Genomic DNA, 21,581 nt, shown 5'->3' with positions numbered 1-21,581 from the left:
GTTGATGGGACTAAGGTGAAAATTTGGATGAAAATTGGAATATTTGGACTGACTTTATGTAAAGTGATTGTGGCTCTCATACCCAGGATTATTGGAATGGATATTATGTCTGACTGGGGAACATTTCCCCTATCTTGCATAATAAAGCAGAAGGCATGCATTTGTTCTTTGTTAACTATTACTTGGACATGCTGAAAAGGAACTTACATAATTTTCCAAGCTCATACAGGTTTTCTTTTTTTTATTATTAATTTTATTGGAGTATAGTTGATTTACAATGTTGTGTTAGTTTCATGTGTCCAGCAAAGTGATTCATTTCTACATATACATATATTCATTCTTTTTCAGATTCTTTACCCATATAGATTATTACAGAATATTGAGTAGAGTTCCCTGTGCTATACAGTAGGTACTTGTTGGCTATCTATTTTATACATAGTAGTGTGTATATGTTAATCCCAGTCTCCTAATTTATTCCTCTCCCACCCCCCTTTCCCCTTTGGTAACCATAAGATTGTTTTTGAAATCTGTGAGTCTGTTTCTGTTTTGTATATAAATTCTTTTGTAACATTTTTTAAAATTAGATTCCACATATGAGTGATATCATGTGATATTTGTTTTTCTCTGTCTTCACTTAATGTGATAATCTCTAGGTCCATCCATTTTGCTGCAGATAACATTATTTCATTCTCTTTTATGGCTGAGTAATATTCCATTGTATATATGTACCACATTTACTTTATCTATTCCTCTGTCAGTGGACATTTATGTTGCTTCCATGTCTTGGCAAGTGTAAATAATGCTGCAATGAATATTGGGGTACATGTATCTTTTCGAATTATGGTTTTCTCCAGATATATGCCCAGGAGTGGGATTGCTGGATCATATGGTAACTCTATTTTTAGTTTTTTAAGGAACCTCCATACTGTTCTCCATAGTGGTCATATAGATTTTCAATTGTACCAGTGTCAGATACCTGGTGGATAAAAAGATATTACTGTATTTACTAACATGCTAGAATGTAGAGTTCTATTTCCAACAAATTCTCAGTACCGTAGTCCGATGTGACCCATGAAAACTGTGCAAGTCTCATGGAGACCAACAGAAGATAATTAAGGCTTGAATAAAGTACTACCACCTCTATTGTCAGCAGTTCCTGATTTGGTTTTAACAGGAAAAAAGAGAAACCTAAAGGAGACCAGTACTCAGTGATAGATCTTGCAATTGCTTTATCTTGATTTCAGTCTTGGAAAAGAACAAAACTGCAGAGTGCCTTCACATGCAAAGTATCAAAATTTGAATTTACTCTATTCCCCCCAATGTTATTTGAATTCACCAATTTACTGTAATGATTTGGTTAGAAGGGATTAATGCTGGTCCCCAGTTGGATAATATTCTACATTGATGACATAATGATAATTTTCAATGGTGACACATGTGACTAAGAGTTGCTGGATGATAAATCCAACAAAGTATCCAAGGGCCATCCAAACAGGAAAATTCTTATGAATAACAGGCAGAAGCTACCTGTGACATTCATAGGCAACTAAAAATAAAACACTGTCATTGCCTACCCTCATAACTAAGCAAGAAGCACAGTGCCTGGTGGACTTGTTTGGATTTGAAGGATTCATATTCTATGTGGATGCTGAAAGCTCAGCCTCTCTGCACTAGTCCTGAATCAAATCTCAGAGACAGCGTTTTGGGTGAAGTAGAAAAGAATAGTTTTGTTGCTTTGCCAGACAAAGGGGGACACAGCAGGCTCCTGCCCTCAAAAACAATGTGTCCCAGCCCAGGAGAATTTGATGAAGAGTTTTATAGCAATGGTTCAAGGGTGGGGTCTCTGACAAGACTAGGGTGTGTGCAGGGCCTCCACTCCCTTAATCTAGTCTCAGGTGGTTGGTCTCCTCATCTTGATGAGCTTCTCTCCTCCCTTTAATCTTGCCTCGGGTGGTTTCTTGGCTGCTCCTCCCTGAATCTGCCCTTTGGAACTCAAGGAAAGTCATAGAGGCTGGAGTCTTGCCTACAAGAAACAGGGGACAAAAAAGGCTTCCATGCTCAAGAGTCCCACAGGGTCCTTCTCAGTTTCAATATCTGGGAATTTTGCTAGACACTATCTACAAAAATACCTGAAAGAAAGTCATTTTTGAACAGGGCCCTGAACAGCAGCAGCAGACTATGTCTGAATTATAAAAAGTGGTGGCTCATTCCATGCCTTCTAGCCCTTATAACCCCACTCCAACTTGGTTTGGAAATCTGTGCAGTTTGAACTTATGCAGGTGGAAGCTTATGGCAAAAGCCTGTGAGTGTTGCCCAATAGCAAGTACTGGGATTTTGGACTAGAAAATTTCCAAACATAGTGGTAAGATACATGCCATTTGAGAGACAATAATTGGCTTAATATTCTGCATTAATTAAAACTGCCCCTATTACTGAAGGACTTAAGATAATCTTGAAACCTGAAATACCTACAGTGTCTTGGGTTATGTCAGAAACACTCTACTAAGGCAGTATTCAGTAAAGTTCTATAAAAAGATGGAAAAGTTTTATATGCAGACATCCTGCTGAAGGGAGGTACTCACCGTATTCATGAGCAGGTAACCTCACTTCCTCTAGGGTTGGCTTCGAAACCACCTAAGTAAGTTGCTAGATCCTATTGCTACAAGTGTGTTGCCCTATGAACCGTTCCCAAAGGACACTGTAAAGCACTCAACTGACCAGCAAAACACCGTGTTTACAGATGGCAGTTCCAAGGTGGATGAACAGCATCCTATTTTGAAGGCTGACACATTACTACAGACTAATGAAAAACTCTAAAGAAGATAGTAAACAAATCAGTTCAGTGGACTGGATTGCAGTGATGGAGTAATTGAAAACCAATAAAAGCCCTGATGTTTGGGTATATGCTAACTCATGGCTGGTGGCCATATGGTCAGGCAGATGGTCAATAAAAAAATGAATTATTAAAGAGATGCCTCTAAGTGTTACAGACTTACTTTAATGTGCTCCTTAAATTCCAATAGGATTTTAGTAAGGCATGTCAAAGCCCATCAGAACCCAGTCACAGATTGAAAGTTAATTAGAACAACCCAGTGGATATCCTGGTGCAGTTGCTTGAAGTGGCCACCTGGGTTTCTGAAGTGAGGAGACATGGGGGAGGTGCATCAATACAGAGATGGGTTACTCACAGCACACAAGGGAAACCAGTCTCAATACAAACTATGAACTAATGAATGGTGACTAGTTTTGTCCTCAACTGACTTAAAACCCCCAAATAATTGAATCATGGCCAGTTGTAATGACATCATTCCATAATAAATTCTGATATACGGAGACAATTCAATTTTGTTAGGAAGGTATAACAAATACTTTTGTAATTCTTATTGATTTGTTCTATAATAAAACTGAAATTTACCATGAGGATACTGCAATATGGTATAACACCGGCATTATTGGAAAGATTCAAGTACCTAAGCAAGTAAACTAAGCAAATTGGCTTTATAATAATTCTGATATGAATGATCAAATGTAGTGGGAAGTCAAGTTAAATCCTCCTTAGGATATAGTACTGATGAAAATTGTCTTGCCTGAGTAAAAACTGAATTTGGCTGACCACAAGTTGATTTCTATGCTTGCTACTTCCATGCAAGTTTATCTTAAGGTACAAGTAACTGTCGATCGAAAGAGGAAGCAAATAACTAAATTAGTACAAAAATATTTTTTAAATGTATGTAATGGCTTTATAAAATGGATTAGTTATTTCTTTAAATCCATCCCTACCCTACACTGACTGCCCCAAATGCTAGGCATATTCGTGCTCATACTATTGCTGTGTATGTAATATAAATTCTTCACTAAATATAAATGCCTAGAAAATTTTGATTATTTTGCTGTAGCAGAATGTAGGCCATGGAATAGAGAGGTAGTCTGTGAAGGAAAGGGTTAATTCAGCAGACCTGAGTTGTTTAAATTCTGCACACCCTCCCAGAAAGGCCTGTCTTCAGGACTGGTCCTTGGATGGCTCCTAAAAGTTAAGCTGAGTTCATGAATATTCTGCCTGATAAGAATGTTCTTCTATGCCTGATACCTTGACCTACACATCAGCAGTTTAATAGGCTAACAATGTGGTTTATGGTGAATTCCTGTTTTTGTTCTAAGACTTGGAGTCTCAGTTACTGAGGTCAGTCATATGGGTGCTGCATGACTATTTGAGTGACCCCCAATCAAAACCATGGACACTAAGGCTCAGATGAGCTTCTCTGGGTAGCAATACTTCACACACGTTGTCAAACATTGTTGCTAAAAAAATTAAGTGCATCTGTGAAACTCCATTGGTGTGGTCCCTTGGAAGCTTGTGGCTGATTTCTCCTGAACTTCATCCCATGGGCATTTTGCCTTTGCTGATGTTAATGTGTATCCTTCTGCTGTAAGAAGCTGTCGCCATGAGTATGAAGCTTTTCTAAGTCCTATGAGCCATTCTAGTGAGTCACAACGTCTGAGGTAGTCTTGGAGACCTTTAACACAGTTAGAAACTTAAAGAGTGGATCAAATACTATGTAAGCTAGATACAGAGTAAATTTGTCAATCGACTGAAGAGAAAGCTCAAGAATAAATGTTACATATACCTCATTTACTGTAGTATCCAAAACAGTACAAAGAGCAGAAATAATTGGGTGAAAGATCTTACGGATACTAACTCAAACATTTTATTCATAATAACTCAGTATGTGGCATTTATATCTTTTTGGGTTTGTGTCCTTAAATCTCTAACACCTGCCCTCAGACATGATATTTACTGTCCAGCTCTGTTGCTGGCTCTTTTTCTCTGAAAAATAGACTAATTCATCCCCTTCCAGGACCTGGAGGCTATGTCACACATAGAACACCAGAAGCTGGCAGGCTGCTTTATGGGAAAAAAGAAATTTTAGATATTTTGCCTGTTATCTCATTATTTTCTTCCTTTTCCCCCAAGTTTTTTCCACTTTTATGAAGGCTTTTCCTAAAAGCATCTCTTAGACTTCCTCTTCTTGGCCCTGCCTCTCAGTCAAATACATGGGCCTTTCTTTGCATAGTACTTTTGAGGACATACCATACCCTGCACTAAGGACAGACAAATGATCTGTTTTCTAAATGTATGTGTGTGTATGTGCTTGTTAGATATACATTATGATACTTTTCAGGAGCAAAAAATACCTTTGTAGGTAATTACTTTACATACAAAATAGACAAAGGCAGTGGCAGGTACTGTTTTTTGCTTACAGAGCCCACCTCCCACCCTTCCTCCTTTCTAGGAATGACTGCCTCCCTCTGTATATATGAAAATGCCAGGCACTCACTTTCCCAGCTATCTTTGCAGGTAAAATAACATATGTGGTTAAATCCTGGCCTGTGTGAACAAATGGAATGTGTTCATGTTATATATTGTGTTTCTAGGAAAAATTTGCCGTCCCTTATAATAGAAAGTGATGTAAAAATAGAAGTTCCCGGGGCTTCCCTGGTGGTGCAGTGGTTGAGAGTCCGCCTGCCAATGCAGGGGACACGGGTTCATGCCCCGGTCCAGGAAGATCCCACATGCTGCAGAGTGGCAGGGCCCGTGGGCCATGGCTGCTGAGCCTGAGCATCCGGAGCCTGTGCCCCACAACGGGAGAGGCCACAACAGTGAGAGGCCTGCATACTGAAAAAAAAAAAAAAAAAAAAAAGAAGTTCCCTCCCTCCATTTCTCTATTTAGATGTTTCGATTCACTGAAAATGTTGCTTGGATCTGTTGTAGGCAGTTTGCAACATAAGCAGAGTATCAAAAAAGAAGGTGATATAAGGCTATGATATCATTGTTTTGTTAAATGAATAATGGACTCAGCTACCTCTGGTTTCCTGTGTTTAGGGAAAAGAGCCACTCAGTGTTCTACAATAACAAACACACTAATAGGGTCATAGAAAATATTGTTGAGCCCAGGAGACCAAAATAAAGATGCTTAAGTTTAACTAATATTAAATTTCATAATCAATCATTAACATGAAATAAATATATTGACCATGTTACTGAACCAAACTCAGGAAAGTACAGCATTTATTTGAAGAGCACCAAGCAAGGAGAACAGGCAGCTAATGCTCAAAAGACCCAAACTCCCTGATGGCTTTCAGGCAAGGGTTTAAAGGCAACATTAGGGGTGAGGGTTGCAGAGTGCATGATCAGCTCCTGGACATTCTTCTGATTGGTTGGTTGTGGGTAATAGGGTGATGTTTTGGGAATCTTAATCATCAGTCTTCTGGTTCCAGTGAGTCTGGGGTCTATGTGCTTCTCATCAGCATGTAGTCAACATCCTTCACTGCATAGGAGTCTTAATTTCTGCAGGACAACTCAAAGATATGCTTCAGATTGTTATCTATATCCCTTCAGGAAGAACTAAGAGTTCTCTGACTCTATTATTCAAGCTATTATTACTTTTCTTACTTGACTGCTTTCCTCTGTTTCTGCCTTTTCCACTTCTCTCATCATTAACTGCGTGATTCTGCTCTTGGGAACTCAGAGAAGGCCTAGGAGAAAAAAGCTTTTTCTACAAAAAAGAGGTGGGGGACATGGAGTGGCTTGTAGCTGGGAGGGCCCTGCAGGGTCCTGCTCTGTTTCAACCACCTGCTAGGTTTTGTATATTGTTGACAAACTGAGGATACAGAAGTTAAATAAATAATTGTTGCAATCAAAGGTGGAAATGAGATGTTGGGGAAAAATGCTTCTTCCTCACATTTGGAGGAATCAGGAATGCATCACCCAACCATGTTATTTTTTAGAAGCTGATATGTCTGGAGAATGTGCTTTCTTTCAATCACTCATGGTTATGAGGTGAGCTTAGAGATATGGCCTTGCTTATGGGAGAGGTGTGTATTGGTCTAGTATGAATACCTGTTCTATAGTCACTGCCTAATTCTGATATTCAGAAGCTCACTTGACCTTACGATTAAGCCTCACTTACAAATGTCCTTTTTAAGAGGTTTTTAATCTCTATCTGTATTATTTACCTCTTACTTTTCAATTAGTCCAAAACTAGCATGTGAAAGAGCAGTTTTACTACAAGACTTCCCTCAAAGTTCAACATGATAAGTTAACAATGACCCATTCAGGTAATTAAGAAAATGGCATAGAAAACTGGTGCTGGTGCCCCACATGTATCCCTTTCGCACTCATCAGACACTATGGAAAGATTTTCTGAGAAGCCAAGCACACCACCGAAATCTAGTGATAAGCTGAATCATTTGTAGTTTATATGTTTTATTTCCCTGAAATTAGTTGGGGAGTGGTCTTTATTTTGGTTCCCTCACCAATAAAAATGGCTAGCTGTGTCAAAATCATCGCTTTCCTTAGATTGCTCTTCATTGCATATGAATTAGGTTGAATCCCCCAATAAAGCACAAATACATTTGCAGGATACTCCAGCATTTCCTGAAATCTTGATGATTTCCTTCTTACTGTCTCATGAATGGCTTTTGCATTTTGCACTCTGACTTGAACTTTGTGTATTTAGAAAGGACCAACAAATTCTTTACCAACTTTTTTTCTATTTTGCATGGAATCAGTCAAAATTTAGTAGGAGCTAGTTGATGTTTCCTTCAATCACTTCTCATAAGATTAATATTTCCATACACTTAAAAATGCTGACTTCCTGGTGGTACCTGTTTTGTGGTGTTACAATTCACTTTTATATAAAAATTTATTTTGGGTTATTTTATTCACATTTTGAGAGAATAGTAGGTGTTTGGTCTCTAGGCATCATACTGAAAATATTCTCAGATATTTGAAAATAAACTTTCACATAAATTGAATCATAATCAATAAACATTAAGGGATTAATTTCTGTTAAACATAGACACATACATACAAACACTACAGATTAATCAGTCCTGTACTATTTTGTATAAGTAAATTAATGTCATAACAAATTTCTATTTAAGAACACCAGAGCTCTTCTGAACCAAGAATCACTTATTTTGGCTAGCAGATTGAGATGTTTTAATTGAATACCTGGGGCTTGACTGCTGGGTGGGAAAAGAAACTAAGTGAAAGTGTAGAATATTTACCACCACAAAGAGAATAGGAAACATGAATAATTGAAATAGTTTTATTTTAAAATAAATACCTATAAGCTTCACAACTGCAATATAAAATACTCAGGTATTCAAAACCACATAATATCCATAAGTCAAATGACTACTGTTAATATTTATAAGGGAAGAAATTATTTTTAGTCACCTAAAGAAACACTCAATTAAGTGGTGAAAACTTAACAAACATGATTGAATAAGTATATATAAACAAGAATTGGGACTTCTCTGGTGGTCCAGTGGTTAAGACTTTGCCTTCCAATGCAGGAGGTGTGGGCTCCATTCCTGGTCGGGGAGCTAAGACCCCACATGCCTCGTGGCCAAAAAAACAAAACATAAAACAGAAGCAATATTGTAACAAATTCAATAAAGACTTTAAAAATGGTCCACATCAACAAATCTTAAAAAAAAAAAAAAAAAAAAAAAACAAGAATTGCACATTACTACTTCCTAAGAATTGTGTAGAAGTATCCGAATTATATAAACATTGTTGAAGAGTCTGGTCCATGCTGTATGTTCCCTTAGAACTTATAGGATGACTCATATAATTTTAAAAATAAATGAATAATAAAAATGTAGAGGGAGACCATCAAGATAGCAGAAGAGTAAGATGTGGAGATCACCTTCCTCCCCACAAATACATCAGAAATACATCTACATGTGGAACAACTCCTACAGAACACCTACTGAGAGCTGGCAGAAGAACTGAGACCTCACAAAAAGCAAGAAAGTCCCTACGTACCTGGTTAGGGCAAAAGAAAAAAGAAAAAACAGAGACAAAAGAATAGAGATGGGACCTGCACCTTGGGGAGGGAGCTGTGAAGGAGGAAAAATCTCCACACACTAGGAAGCCCCTTCACTGGCGGAGATGGCGGGTGGCCGGGGGGAAAGCTTTGGAGCCACAGAGGAAAGCGCAGTTACAAGCAACTCATGCAACTCAATATTAAAAAAACAAACAACCCAATCCAAAAATGGGCAGAAGACCTAAATAGACATTTCTCCAAAGAAGATATACAGATTGCCAACAAACACATGAAGGAATGCTCAACATCTCTAATTATTACAGAAATGAAAATCAAAACTACAACGAGATATTACCTCACACCGGTCAGAATGGCCATCATCAAAAAATCTACCAACAATAAATGCTGGAGAGGGTGTGAAGAAAAGGGAACACTCTTGCACTGTTGGTGGGAATGTAAATTGATACAGCCACTATGGAGAACTTTATTGAGGTTCCTTAAAAAACTAAAAATAAAATTACCATATGCCCCAGCAATCCCACTACTGGGCATATACCTTGAGAAAACCATGATTCAAAAAGAGTCATGTACCACAATGTTCATTGCAGCTCTATTTACATTAGCCAGGACATGGAAACAACCTACGTGTCCATCGACAGATGAATGGATAAAGAAAATGTGGCACATATATACAATGGAGTATTACTCAGTCATAAAAGAAACGATACTGAGTTGTTTGTAGTGAGGTGGATGGACCTAGAGTTTGTCATACAGAGTAAAGTAAGTCAGAAAGAGGAAAACAAATACCGTATGCTAACACATATATATGGAATCTAAAAAAAAAAAAAAGGTCATGAAGAACCTAGGGGCAGGATGGGAATAAAGATGCAGACCTAGTAGATAATGGACTTGAGGACACAGGGTGGGGGAAGGGTAAGCTGGGATGGAGTGAGAGTAGCATGGACATATATACACTACCAAATGTAAAAGCGATAGCTAGTGGGAAGCAGCCGCATAGCACAGGAGATCAGCTTCGTGCTTTGTGACCACCTAGAGGTGTGGGATAGGCAGGGTGGGAGGAAGGGAGATGCAAAAGGGAAGAGGTATGGGAATATATGTATATGTATAGCTGATTCACTTTGTTATAACGTAGAAACTAACACTCCATTGTAAAGCAATTATATTCCAATAAAGATGTTAAAAACTAAAATAAAATCCAAAAAAAAGTAATATACCTGCCATCAATATATACATTTTTCTAATTTTGTTCTCATTATGATTTTAATATTTAAAATACTGTTAAATATTTGGTAGACATTTAACTAACTACTCAGTTGATATAAACACCATCTTTTTCTCCTGGTAAACGGACTTTGGAATTTAGCCAAAGTAAGGGAATATGTATGATCTGGAATTTTCAGGGAAAGGACTAGAAGAGCTTAGTGTTTTTCTAAACTATTTGGAATAAAACAAAAGCTTGGGGTTCAGTAACACAGTGTGTTAGTTTGAATGCTGAAGACAAATCTGTTTCTAGGCAGTAACCAGAGAAACATGAGCAGCAGGTGGAGGAGCAGTGTGTTGCTGTGTGTTTGAGTTAGACTGTCAAAGAACGGCTGGATGGTAGAAGTCCAGAAGCTTTTGTTATTTTCCACAGCAACCAACATAGCACCTGCTAGCCACATTGGCTGGATATAACAGAACTGCCTGCATTTGCAGTGGGGTAACGAAGAAGGGCTTACAACTGTAGTTCTCATTTAAAGAAGCATTTTCTAATTTCAAAAATGGTTTTATGGAGATAACCCACCCTGGAAATTCAGGCAATTAAAGAAATTAATGATTTTATATTATTGAAAGATGTTGGTCTTCCAAAGAAACAAATATCTGTTTGCAAAATAGAATCTGCATAATAGAAATATAGCAGTTTTTTTCATTTCTCTTGAATGTTTTTATATCAAAATTTAAAACTGTCACTTGCCCTGTGTGGCTTCAGTATCAGTCATTAAAGATTTGCTTGAGCCAAATTCTAATCACAGTACAGTTAGGACACTTAATTGTTTCCAAGATTTTCTCCTAGAGACAAGCTAAGTTGTGAAGCAGGATTTAGGATACAGGTGGGTAATTGGTCAGCTCCAGTTGGTTGAGAGGTATTGAATTCCTCTTAGTTCATAGGCAACATACCTTGAACAATTATTAACTTTTAGGGAATAATTGGAGAATTATTTATTCATTCATTTGACAGTTACTTATTGAGTTCCGGTTATATGCAAGGTTGTTTCTAGGTAATTGGACTACATTAGTGAACAAAATAGACAAAGAATCTACACACATAGAAGTGGATTTACTTTCTAGAAGAGTTAGATAATAGCAAATAATCATAATGCACAAGTAAACTTAAATTAGATGGTGATAAAATCTACAGATAAAAAGAAAACTAGAGCCTGGTAAGGGGAATCTAAAAGGAGTGGAAGATGGTTCAGAATAGAGGTTGGATTTTTAAATGAGGTGATTAGGTCTGGCATAATTTTTTAAATTTCTTTCTTTTCTCTCCTTTTTTTTTTTTTTTTTTTTTTGCTAAGGGAAATTCAAGTCAGTGAATCAGTGGAAAAGCAATGCAAATTGATGCTCATCTGAAGAATTAAGATTGTCACATCTCAATATTATGGCAGTTATACAGATTTAGAGTCAATTAACCTTTACTCGGTTCCTACTATTTGCCAAGTTTTAGTGCAAAGTGTAATCACTAATAATATGCTGATTAAATAACAGTGCTTTGAAGCAGTTATCACTGCCCAGGACACACTGTAGCTCATGGAGGTTAAGTGAATTGCTTAGGGCCACGATGGAGATTGATCAGAGGCAGGAAAGATGGAGGTGTGCTGAAGAGTGGTTATTAGCAATTTGATTTTATTTGGGTCAATAATTGCTTTTCTTTCTGTTTCTTCAAAATCAAACCTTGTAAATCAACATATTTATAAAGAAAACTTTAGTTTTAGCTGTTTTTATTTATGTGTTGAATACGATTTTCTAATTCAAACTCCTTTTAAGTTTGTTGTATCATCACATATGTTGTTACCTAGATTACATTTCTTCATTCCACATCAAAAAATAAATAATGACCACTCAGAACTCAATGATTGTTGGAATAAAATATTGGCTTCTAAAGGAATTTAAAATAACAGTTTCAGAAACTAGAGAAATGCAGTGCATCAAGAAACCAGTTTGTTGCTTATTTATATGCATGCGTGGTGGTTGAGTAGATTTCGGAAGAATTCTGCTTCTATTCCAGAGAGATAAAATTTTTCAGCTCTGAAGTAGCCATTCAAGGACATGTTACATTAAGTAGAAAGAAGAAACCAGACAGTACTTTCAGTGCTTTGCTTGGAAGTCCCCTTAGCTAGATAATCAAATTCATTAGACATATTTTAAATGTCCACATAACTGCAGACAACAGTTTCATTAAGCTCTTTGCCACTTCATAACAAAGGATCTCTATTTTTTTCTAGTTTCTGATGACATTTTTCTTATTTCCTCTTTAGTCATTTTTATTATCTCCTTTTTAGACAGCATCCTCAAAACCAGATTTCTACTAACACTCTGTTGAAATCAGTTTAGGGTTACCCTTATGTGCTCCTCAAAATCTTTCTTGCCTGCGGCATTCCATCCCTTTTGCCATATTTTGTTTGTTAGAAGCAAGTTTCTAGGCATGGTCCTCTCTGGAAGGGAAGAAGTTATGTAAGGAACGCCTACCTGGAGTTGGAGGTCACTGGGAGCCATCTCAGAGGCTCCTGTCACAACTACATTCAGATAACTAGCAGTCTTTTTATATTGTACCAGCAAATAAGTTAGATACAGAAAAAAGAAACAAGAATGTGGTATCTGCAGCAAGGTAGTACTCCATTAGAAATTCTCATAAGTACGTGGCATCGGGTATGCAAATGCAGGAAATTCCATTTTCTAGGTTAGAAGTTACCAAGAAAAATGGATAGCTGAAGACTCTCAGGAGAACATATTCTCTGATTTCTGTTTTTCAGGGGTTTTTTTTCCCTTCTTTCTCTGCTTTAATTAGAAAAATTCCTATTTTCCAAATTTTCAAGTTTATTCATATTTTTTTCTAAATGTCTAATGTGCTGTATGCCTATCTAGTACCTTTCTTATTTTAGATATTATATTTAACTATATATTTTATGATTATCCATATAGTCCCCTAAAATTTCCTATCTCTTCACAATTTTTATTGTATTATCAACATTGTGTATAAAAGTTGATTGGAAACTGAAGCATAGTTTTGTTTTGTTTTGTTTTTATTTCCCAGAAAGTGTAGGCCTTTTCACCTCTGGGAGTTAGTGTGTGCATGTGGGTAGAGGAGGGCGCTAATCACTTTCACTCCTTGTGCAGTAAAGTTCAGTTAGCTTAGAGTTTCAGATTTAATAGGATAAAGTTCCCTTGTAATTATACCAACTCCCAATCACCAAGTGGTGGCCTTTATAATTCTACTTTAGAATTAAACTGGAAGAGTGTTACATTCACTTCTCCCCTCTTTTTAATGCTACTTTTTTGACGTGGTTGAGATAAGGGTTATTGAGCCAAGGAATCTACTTCAGTGTTTGGGGCTTTTCTAGACTCTAGCCAATTTCACAGTCCCACAGTGAGATCCAAAACGTGCTTGATCCCCTTCATCCCTGCATGGTTATTCAGCCCATGGTAACCTTCCACCCCCATGGTCCACAACTTCCAGGATGCTCTGATATTCTATGAACACGTCATTCTTTATCTGTCTCTAGAATTTAATTCATCAAGGCTTTCTTAATCTTGCTTTCCATTTTCTTTGTTAGTCCCATTGAAAAGTATGGCTTTTATTTTGTCAAGTTACTTCATATTATCACAAGAGCGAAGGTCTTACATGTCATTCTCTATCTTCCTTGGAAATGAAATTTCACTTGACTTATTCATAATAGTAGGACACAAAATGATATTCATTTTATATTCTTTTAAAAGGTTTGGTTTAATGTCTACAGATAAGTTTACTTAGAATTCATCTGTTCAGACTTCCACAGTTTTTCAAATAGGTGATTATAATTTTATGTTAAACATTTTCACAGTTCAGTTTGTCAGTCATCTTTTAATAATTGATTTCTTTGAATAATTAAATGATCAGTTCTATAACACAAAAAAACCCTGATATTATATGGAATTAGAGTATATATAAAAATCATGACTTCTCATCCTTGTTTTACATTGCATAAAATTATTTAGATTTGTTAGCCACCATTTTATCCATTTTTAATTTGTGGAATTTTAGAATTGATAGAAAATTTAGTAGTCTCTACAATCACTTTATTTTTCAGATCACACAATTACAGCCTAGAAACTACAACACATATATATGCATCTATTCATTAATGTGTCTTTTCCCAAAATGCTTTTCTGATGTGTCTTATTATCAGGACTCATGTGCACTGCTTTCTTCACAAATCCAGGAATTATTACTACCCAATGGGATTTACTAAGTCTGCTTTTCCATTTTTAGGTGTGATACCTGAAGCTCACAGTAACAGCTAGCTACTCTGATAACATGGGCAGTCCTAAGGAGATACACACGGTTTAAATAACAGCTCTTCCTCTAATGCTGCCTCATTTTAAATGTGCCTTGATTATATTTCACTTACTGTGAAAACAATCTGCATTTAATTGCTTTTAACCTGCATAGTAAAATAAGGTAACTAAATTCAGTAAGGCTGATAAGTCTCCAATATTAGACCTTGGTAATCACAATTCAGAAAAAAATGTGGTTGTTTATACATCCTTTTTCTAAAGGCTGGGAAAGCCCTCTTTCCATTGTTGATATTTTATTAATAAACATTTTCATTTAATTAAGATAACCAAAGCTATAAATAAAAGTAGATGTATCTTGATCTATCATTTTTCTTAATGCTATTCATATTGATGTGATTTATTATTATAAATGAATAAGCATTTCCTTAAGGACAGATATATTATTTCAAGCATGTAGATAAATAAGTGATTTTTTTTCCAAGTATGACCTCACTTTTTAGTTTTAAATTTTAAATTTATTTTTCTTTATTCAGGTACAGTTAACAAATATACTTACTTATAAGATATTTGAAGTGTACAATGCAATAATGATTTGATATAGGTATACATTGTGAAAGAATTCCCCCAGTGAGTTAGTTAACACATCCATTCATATATATTTACAGTGTGTGTATGAGAAAATTTAGGTTGTACTTTCTTAGAAAATTTCAATTATACAATACAGTGTTATCAAGTATAGTTACAATATTATACATTAAATCCTCACTCTTTATTCATCTTATAAATGGAATTTTGTACCTTTTTACCAACCTCTCCCTGTTTCTCTCACCCCCCACACCTGGCAAACACTTTTCTCTGTTTCTATGAGTTTTTTTTTTTTTTTCTTTTTTAGACTCCACATATAAGTTAAACTGTGTCCTATTTGTCTGTCTCTGCCTGGCTTATTTCACTTAGCACAATGCCCTCCAGTTTCATCTATATAGTTTCAAATGACAGAATTTTCTTCTTTTTTTAAAGCGAATAACATTCTATTGTGTACTATATGTATAATATAGATAGTGAAAATATTATATAGGTACAGATATCTCCATATTTCCAGTTATTTGTGGAGGGACACTAAGATTGTTTCCATATTTTGGAACATAGGAGTACAGATTATCTATTAGAAATAATTATTTCATTTCCTTTGGGTATGTATCAAGAGGCAGGATTGCTGAATCATATGGTGGATCTATTTAAAATTCTTTGAGGAACCTTCATACTGTTGCCCATAGTGGTTGCACCAATTTACATTCCCACCAACAGTGTACAAGAGTTCTCCTTCACATCCTCATCAGTATTTCTTATTTCTTGTCTTTTTGATATAGCCATTCTGATAGGTATAGAAAATATCTCATTGTGGTTTTGACTTACATTTCTCTAATGATTAGTGATGTTGAACACTTTTTCATGTACCTGTTGGCCATTTCTATGTCTTCTTTGAAAATTATCTATTCAGTTTACCTGCTTATTTTTAATGAGTGTTTGTTTCTTTTTCAATTGAATTGTATGAGTTCTTTAATATATTTTGGATATCAACCCCTTATCAGACACATAATTTGCAAATATTTTCCCCCATTCCAGAAGTTGCCTTTTCATTTTGTTGATGGTTTCCTTAGCTATACAGAAGCTTTTTAGTTTGATGTAGTCCCACATGTCTATTTTGCTTTTGTTACCTTTGTTTTTGGTGTCAAATTAAAAAAAAAAATCACCATGCATGACCAATGACAAAGTGCTTACTAGGAGTTTTATATTACATTCAAAGCTTTAATCCATTTTCAATTAATTATGGTACATGGTATAAGATAGTTGTCCACTTTCATCCTTTTACATGTAGTTGTCCAGTTTTCCTAACACCATTTATTGGAGAAACTATCCTTTCCTCATTGCATATTCATGGCTCCTTTGTCTTAAATTAATTGACCATATATGTGTGGATTTATCTCTGAGTGTCATTTCTCTTCCATTGTTCTGGGTGTCTGTTTTTATGCCAGTACCATACTGTTTGGATAACTGTAGCTTTATATTACAGTTTGAAATCAGGAATTGTGATGGCTCGAGCTTTGTTCTTCTCTCTCAAGATTTATTTGGCTGTTCAGAGTCCCTTGTGGTTTCATACAAATTTTAGGATTGTTTGTTCTATTGCTGTGAAAAATGACCTCGGAATTGTGATAGGGATTACATTGAATCTGTAGACTGCTTTGAATATTATGGTCATTGTAACGATATTAATACTTCCATTCCATGAGCATGGAATATTTTTTCATATATGTGTGTCCTCTTTGATGTTTCTTATCAGTGTCTTATAGATTTCTGTGTACAGGTCTTTCACCTTCTAGTTAAATTGACTCCCAGATACTTTATTCTTTTTGATGTAATTGTAAATATAATTTTTTTAAAAAATTATCTTCCTGATAATTAATTGTTAGTATAGAGAAATGCAACAGATTTTTTCATATTGATTTTGTATCTTTCAAATTTACTGAATTCATTTATTCTAACAGTTTTTTGGTGGACTCTTTAGGGTTTTGTATATTTAATAAACTGCCATCTACAAATAGAGATAGTCTTACTTTTTTCTTTTCTATTTAGATACTTTTTCTTTTTGTTGCCTAGTTGAATCAATGTGGTGAGAGTGGGCATCCTTGTCTTTTTCTTGATCTTAGAGAAAAAGATTCTCACTTTTCAAGGTTGATTATGATGTTAGCTGTGGGTTTGTCATAAGAGCCTTTATTATGTTGAGGTACATTCCCTTTATACCCAGTTTTAGAATAGATTTTATCATAAATGGATATTAAATTTTGTCAAATGCTTTTTCTGAATCTATTGAAATTATATTATTTATATCCTTCATTTTGTTAATATGGTGTATCACATTGATTTATTTGAAAATATTAAAACATCCTTGCTTTCCTGGCATAAATCCCACTTGATAAAGGTGTATGGTTTTTTTAATGTATTGTTGCATTCAGTTTGCTAATATTTTATTTAGGATTTTTGCATCTGTGTTTATCAGGGATTTTATATACCTTAAAATAAGGAATAGTGGGCTTTATTGTACATGTTGAAAGAATGAGGTAAGAGTATTATGTATTAATTTATCTATAAATTTCATGTGTAAATAAATTTAATTTAGAAGCCATAGTCTTTAAGGGAGTTGTGGTCTGAATTTGTTGTCTTGTACTGACCATTGCATGTAAATACAGTATACTCATTTGGATGCAAATTTTAGAAATTCAGTATGTGTTAACATTAATAAAAAGGTTAATCCCAGTCTTTAAAAAAAGTTTGTTTTCTTTTTCTTTTTTTTTGTAGTGTCTTTGGCTTTGGTATCAGGTAATGTCTTGTAACCTATATGAATTTGGAAGTTTTCCCTCCTCTTCAATTTTGGGGGAGTATTTGAGGGATTGATGTTAGTAGCTCTTTAAATGTTAGAATCTCCCTGTGAAATCATCTGATTCTAAACTTTCAGTTTTGTGAGGTTTTTGATTACTGATTCAATCTCCTAAGTAGTAATTAGTCTGATCATATTTCTATTTCTTCAAAATTCAGTCTTTGTGAGTTGAACATTTCTAGGATTTTATCTGCTTTTTTCAGGTTGTCCAATTTGTTGGTATGTAATTGCTCATAGTAGGCTTTTATGATTCTTATACTTCTGTGGTATCATTTGTAATGTCTCCTCTTTTTCTTGATAAGTCTATGTAACAATTTGTCTATTTTGTTTATCTTTTCAAAAAAAGCTCTTCTTTTCATTTGTCTTTTCTATTGTCTTTTAATCTCTATTTAATTCTGCTCTGCTCTTTGTTATTTCCTTACTTCTTCTAACTTTGGGCTTAGTTTGAAGGTATAAAGTTAGATTGTTTACTTGAGATCTTTCCCTTTTTCTTAATATTGACATTTATCACTATAAGCTTCCTTCTTAGAACTGCTTTTGCTGATTCTCATAAGTTTTGGTAAATTGTGCTTCCATTTTTATTTGTCTCAGAATATTTTTTAATTTCTCTTTTTAAATTTTTTCTTTGACTCATTTGCTGTGCAGGAACATGTTATTTAACCTCTTATTTTCGTTTACTCAAAATATTTTTTAATTTATTAAAAATACCCAGCATTCAAGAACAACTTGAAACTCTATATGAATTTTAATCCCGCTCCTTGCTGTCTTCAGAGCACTCACAGACAGAAGGGCATGGGGCAGAAACCTGAGACTTGGTGGAGCATTAGGGCTGACTCTGCCAGAGATTGGTTGTCACTGAGGCCAGGAGGCAGTTAGCACATGTCAGGGCCACGTTAGTTGGGGGACAAGGCAATAGGAGGCTGGGGTTTGTGAGGAAGTTGTGGAGATACAGACTCCAAGCTCCATCCAGCAGAGGAGTCAGCACTGGGGGAGTTCAGGGCCTGCTCACAAAGGATCCAGAATCATCATTTCAGACTGGCTGCCCCAGTGGGCCTCACCATGGGGTCTTGTCCTCTTCTGAGGCAAACCTTTTAATGAGCAAGTCTTTCAAAAGGGAATCATTTGTTTCATTTGTAAACCTGAAACAGATGTTGATTTCAGTTGGGTTATGTGTCCATAGCTGTAAACATATTCTACCATAACTTACATAGCAAATTGCAGATGGTACAGATAATCACAGTTTAATTGTATATATGTCTTAATTCAGAAAGTTGTTATATCTAATCTGAAAAGTTGGAAGAAATTCCTGGGAAAAATCACCCCCTACATGCCTCACCCAGTGAAAAACCAGCCTTATAACAGGGAGAGGAATATAGCTTTCTACCTTAAATTAAGTACTTCCATAAAGGATATTAAAGTTTCCTTGTAACTCTCTTTGAGGTGGCAGTAGATGCTTTAATTTAAGAGTGATTAAGACATGATTTGCATTACTGTTTAGGTTTAGTTTGAAGAGGGAGCATAATTGATAGAATGGGTAACACCTTCTGTAATAAATTTTTGTCTCTAAAAAGCTTGATCCTGAAATTCACAACCTTATGAATGAGTATCATAATTGTTCTAATTCATGGTTCATTTCATAACAAAATAAATCCTTTTACTAAGTATTTTATTATAGTGCTCTTAAATTTCTTAAAATTAGATAGCTCAATGTAATGTTAAAACTGCAAAAGCATTTACCACTTGGAAATCATAATCGTCGTTATTTTGCATTTAATAAACAATGCATCAACCAAATATCTTTGTGATGGTGAGCAAGTTGAGCTTTAGAATAGTGATTATTAAATGTATTTTTTCAATAGATGACATACAGTTTTAATTTTAATGGCTACAAGACTTTCTATCGATGCAATTATATGAATTTATACTCGCACCAGATACATATTTCTGCTAACATTTAATATTATCAAAATGTAAGTTTTTGCATGTTTGTTGGGTAAAAATTTACTTCTTTAACAAATATTTGTGCCTGCCTCTATATGCTAGGTCTTAGTTTAGGTTTTGAGAATTTGGTAATGAACAAAACAGCTAAAATTCCTGTCCTTGGCAGGAATTTTGGCACCATATTGTCTTTTTATTTTCATTTATATGAAGTGTAGTGAAGTTGGGCACATTTTCATGTGCTTACCTGACAATTCTTATGATTTGCATTTTACCTTTCGTTTTAATTACTGATGAGTTTTTAAGTTAGTCACTTACATAGTTGTTTATAGTGAACAGTATCCACATTTCTTTCAGTAATTTTTTTTTTCTGTAAAGAGTTTAAGGTTTTTCAAATCCGAGATGATATAAGGAGGGCTCAGTATTCATGGATAACTTTCCTTTGCTAAATGTGTATCAAAAGTGAGGAAATATCTGTATATTAAATCAGTTTGTCAAGAGAAATAAAAATCAAGCTAAAAAATAATTACATGATATTTCAAAACAAAAATTAGGGTTTTTAGAAATGTCACCCTAAACTTCCCACATTTTCACAGTTTGAAATAATTTTGCGTAAATAATAATTTGAAATTTGTGAAGATATATAAAAAAAGCCAAACTCTTTTTGGTACCTCTTTTCAAGAACGTCAGAAGAGAGATAATTATCTAGTTGTCTTGCTAAATATACATGTAGTTTAAAAATATGATTAATTAATGCTTTTCATTTTTTATGACAATTTTACTTTCTTCCTTTTTTTATTCCTTCTTCTCTTCTTGTAACCAAAATACAAAAAGAAGGCCATGTGCCAATGTACTAAAAATATTGTAAAGAATTTCAACTAATTATAATAACAATAATTTAATGTTAAATATTGATAACATACTTTATTAAATGTGTGTGTATACTTATTTAATCCCCATAATAATGCTCTAAGGTAAATCATACTACTCTATTCCAATTTTATCCATAAGGAAACTGAGGCAACTTTGTTATCCAAGGTTATACAGCTAGTATTTAGCAGAGCAGGTAGTAAAACCTAGGCCTTCAGGCTTCAAAGTCTTCTTCGCTAAAACTGGAATAAAGGTGTATACACATTGAGGCTTCAGTTACTGGCCAAGTCTTAGGGCTAGGCACTTGTGTGAACATTTAACACATTTAACCTGCAAAAACAACCCTCTGAGAATAGTTTCTATCATTGTGTGCCTGAGGAATCAAATGCAGAATGACTAAGTAATTTTTCAAAGTTTACAGGGAGTTATATTAGAGCTGAAATTTATACTCATTGTTCTATGACTTCAGATTCAAAGATTTGAGGAGATAGTATGCCCTGGTTTGTCCCTTTGATTGTCAGTTTGTCTCTGTTATTCCAGCCTAATTATTCATAGGGATTCATTTAAATATGACAAGTACCTCAATTAGGATGGGAAATTGCATCATTATCCTATTAATACCTCCTAGTTTGGAGCTCTTAAACTGCCCACCTTGAGTTGCAACTCAGAACTGTTACCAGGAGATCACATTATGCTGACCTCTGTAGCAGAAGCTATCTTACTGATCCCATCACCCCATATCAAGCTTCCTTTATAATTGACTGCTTGTATGGTTATCCCCTTAGGTCTCCTCTGGCCATATTTATGTCTGAGTTTCTCCTGCAGGGAAAATGTGTCCCTGTCTCTGTCATCATAAATAATTCTTTTACAAATATAGATTCACCATGAGAAAAATCATTCATCACTTGGGAATTTCTGGGTTAGATATATTGCTTCAGACCTGTTTGGAA

This window comes from Aethalodelphis obliquidens, unplaced genomic scaffold (assembly GCF_003676395.1).
Source record: "Aethalodelphis obliquidens isolate GAN/ISIS:26980383/991018 unplaced genomic scaffold, ASM367639v1 scaffold10, whole genome shotgun sequence".
Taxonomy (NCBI): domain Eukaryota; kingdom Metazoa; phylum Chordata; class Mammalia; order Artiodactyla; family Delphinidae; genus Aethalodelphis; species Aethalodelphis obliquidens.
The sequence above is the reverse complement of the archived record's forward strand: the minus strand, read 5'-3'. Positions refer to the sequence as shown.